At 41.0% G+C, this 3796-nt stretch overlaps 1 long non-coding RNA gene across 2 annotated transcripts; it reads left to right on the top strand.

Annotated features, from left to right (window-relative positions):
- The first annotated feature begins 2797 nt into the window (after window positions 1-2797).
- On the top strand, window positions 2798-3796 carry LOC113566032. Of its 2 annotated transcripts, none has more exons than XR_003408902.1 (5): window positions 2798-2906; window positions 3023-3092; window positions 3146-3315; window positions 3375-3518; window positions 3578-3796. It is a non-coding gene; the product is annotated as an uncharacterized LOC113566032 (long non-coding RNA). The 2 variants fall into 2 exon arrangements; XR_003408903.1 differs by having other exon boundaries at window positions 2798-2888.

A 3796-nucleotide genomic window follows, 5' to 3' on the forward strand; every position in this document is an offset into this window, starting at 1 on the left:
TATAACTCACAAATAGCAAATAAACCGAGGCAAGCCCAGCAAATACATACATACCTAGGGTACACTCAAAATCGTACCCGTACCCGTACACGTACACGTACACTCGTATTGTAGGGAGAATTCCGCTTAAAAGTACGATACCAAACACTGCCCCTAACGTTTTTTTTTGTCGTCTATGTAAGCTGCTTAGTGAAGGACGAGGAAGAGGATGAGTCGCAAACGATTTGGTACGAGTATGACAGAGTCCACACCCAAAAATCCACCCAATTCCCCTAGGCGTATGCATATATCTAACGATAAATGATAAATGAACAATTATATATGGCATTATAGTACCACAGCAGAAAATAAACTAACGTAAAATAATAATTACGATAATTATTGCAATAATGATAATGATATACCATATATATAATGATTTGAACGCAAAACGAGAATATTTTAAGCGTATTATATACATATATACATATATATATATATATATATATATAAACACATATATAAATATATATATATGTACATACATATATGTATATATGAAAAAAGAGGAGAAAATGCAAACGCGAAAAGCGATTTAAATAAACCAAAACCAACACACACCACACAACTTCTGAGGATATCAAGGGTCTAAGAATAAATAAAAACTAATGAATTAATTAAAAATAAATAAATAAATATGAAAACTAAATGTGAACCAATCGCCCGCCGTGTTTTATTTCTATAAAGAGATCACTTAACAGGGATCTTAACGAGGATAAAAGGAATCTTTCATTGCAGCCCAAAGATCCATAAAATAATTGTAATCTATTTGTATGAATTGACTTGCCAGTCAGGCTGCTTGTGTGATAATTGCGGATTGCAGAAATAGAGCAAAACTAAGTGCTAAAGAATCCATAGAGTAAGCTTTGTATAGACGTTTCTACTTAAAGACAATGGATCGTAGAAGATCCGCCGCACCCCCACACTTGCTATTGAAAACCCGGAAAACTGCTGAGGCTTCCAAGTTGGCTCCTACCCCCAAAGATGCTCCCACGGTAACTGCGCCGCTGTCTTGGCCAGAGCGACACACATGCATGCCAGAGTTCGGGTTTGGGTTCGCTTTCGCGTTCGGGTCTCGGTACGGGGCCACAGGCCGGATTTTGGCCAAAGATTTGCCCAGTCCACGACGAGGACAGGACAAACTGACAGGTGGACAGGTGGAGAGGGAGACAGGCGCACAGGCAGTAAGAGAGCCATGGAGCAGCTGCACTAGATTTTAGTGAAATGTTACTACTTCTGGAGCTGGGTCTGGGACTGCCACTGCTACTGTCAGAGCCAGATCCTGAGCCAGTGCCAGTGCCAGTGCCAGTGCCAGTGCCAGTGCCAGTGCCAGTGCCAGTGCAGCTGCAGTTAAATATTCAAATTTATACAAAGCATCTTCAGGTGCTCGTTGAGCAGTTGTGTGTTGCCTGTTTACCAACTACAAACTATGTGTCAACAGCGGCTCAGGCCCGAGACAGATGAAGAAAGCATCTACTTCCTTCTCCTCCGGGCTTCAGGCTGCTGCATTATTTATCTTTAAGGGAGAAGCGAGGCCCATCCACAACAGCAGGAGCAGGAGAAGGAGCACTAGCTCAATCCCCAGCCCCTGTTCTAGCACTCACCTTAGCCGGGTAGCAGGTCGAGGCTGCTTGGGATGCTCTCCATTTTCTGCATTTCAATTACAGACTACCATCATCATCATTCACATTCGCATTCACATCATCCTCATAGACAGCATCAGTATGCGCACTCGGTGCCACTGTTTGAGAGCTGGGCTCTAGCCTAGAACCTACCATTCAGTCAGAGCCAGAGCTAGAGAAGGAGCGAGTACGAGTACGAATACGGGTACGGGTACGCGTACGGGTACGGGTATATTTCGAATCGAAATGCGAGTGCGGGTGTGCTGGAAATTATAAGCGACCCTGGACATGGTTGGGTGTAGCCATATTCCAAATGGAATGCATGAATGTATAATTCCAAATGTATTTATACATTTCACTAATGAGGGATCTGGCGCCTTCTCACATCTCTATCTCTATTTCTACCTCTGGCACTCGACCCCTCCCTGTCCTTGTCCTGATACTAGCGGAGTTTTTAAGCCCCGGACACGGCTAATGGTCACTGGACTGAGAGTAGAAGCAGAAGCAGGATCAGCAGAAGTAGCAGGAGGAGCAGGAGCAGGAGCAGGAGAGAGTCACGTAATCAGCTTACGTAAATGTGCGTGGCTGCGGTCAAATGTAGTTGAAGGATTTGCGCCAGGAGGAAAGAAGGAGCAGCAGAAAGGATTTCCCAGCTGTAATCCAGCGGCCAAGCGGGGTGGCACTCTGAAGCGATGGACGATGAAGCGATGGACGATGAAGCGATGGGGCAATATATCGTAAGAGTAAGAGCCAATGCCCAAAAACAAGTCGAGAGGAGTCAATGGTTTCAGGAGTCAGTAGACTTATCCTTTCTTGAGCATGCTTTGTAGGAATTGCCATGGGTGCAACTTCAAAAGAGCAATATTACGAGCATCTAGACATCGTTTTCACTCATATGGGCTCTAATTAATGAAGTATGGTTCTATGAGAGTCGGATCGACCTCTGTTTGAAAACCATTTGACAGAAACCAGCAGGCCTTGAATTCGGTTCGACTTCTGCCTCTGTCCTAGACCCTGGAATTTATTCCGAACTTATTCAGTTAACAGTTGCTTGTAGCAGAGAAAACATCTGATTTTGTTCGGGAAAAAAAAATTCAAAATTTGTGAAAAATAAAGAAAAATCGTTTTTGGAAAAAAATTTCGGTAAAAGTGAATAAAATTCAAAGTTAAATATAAATTTTTCGTTGTTGGAAATACTCGTAAATTTCCTTTCATAGTGCGCATACAGTGAGAACAAGTTCTGATGTAAATTTGAATACAAATTGATTAATTAACTAAGTAATGTGTATTGAATACATTAAATAGTTACTATAAATTAGTTTGTATTCGAATTGAATTCAGAACCTATCGTTTGCTTCTAGTGTACTCTCGTACTTACATATATCAAGGATATTTCTTATTTTACTACATGAGTGCAAGACTTGTGTATGTGTAAGTGCCCTGACATATTTGTGATTCGGAGACGCAATTGAAATTAATTCCAGTTCCAGGCTGCTGCTGCATTTCGATTGACATTAGACACAACAGATTGACAAACGATAACGTGAAATAGTTCCAAATGGTAACGAAATTTTCTAAATTTGTCTGTCATTATGGATGAACAACAAGTCCCCAACGCAACATTAGTTTACATTTTTAATCATCTTTAATACTGGTAAGGGAAAGTACTCAGTTATAATAAATGTTTCCTATTAATGTCACTAATTTCTCCAGACACCAGGCGTACACACTTTGTATGAGTCTTTGCAGTGCAGCTTACATTCAACAAGACAACGACTACCTATACTTCAATACTTCAATACCAAATTGCGGCGGTCATTATTGATGCTTACACTTTAGATTTAATTGAATGTGAAGGTGAGTGAAAGTACCCGATCATCATAAATGTTTCCTATTAATTTTGTTCATTTCACCAGATTATTATTTACTGGCGTGCAGCCCCTGCCCTCTAACAAAAAACTAATGAACACAGTTCGGTGTGGTACCGGTGCCTCATACACAGGACGAGCAGATTGCACCCGCAACTTTTCTTTTAGGTGTGACAATACATCTAATTTCAAAACAGGGAATACCCCTAATACAAATATTCCACATACACCGCAAGTGCCATGAACAATAAATAATATATTTTATAA

This window comes from Drosophila persimilis, unplaced genomic scaffold (assembly GCF_003286085.1).
Source record: "Drosophila persimilis strain 14011-0111.01,24,50 unplaced genomic scaffold, DperRS2 tig00000431-arrow-pilon, whole genome shotgun sequence".
NCBI classification, from domain to species: Eukaryota; Metazoa; Arthropoda; class Insecta; order Diptera; family Drosophilidae; genus Drosophila; species Drosophila persimilis.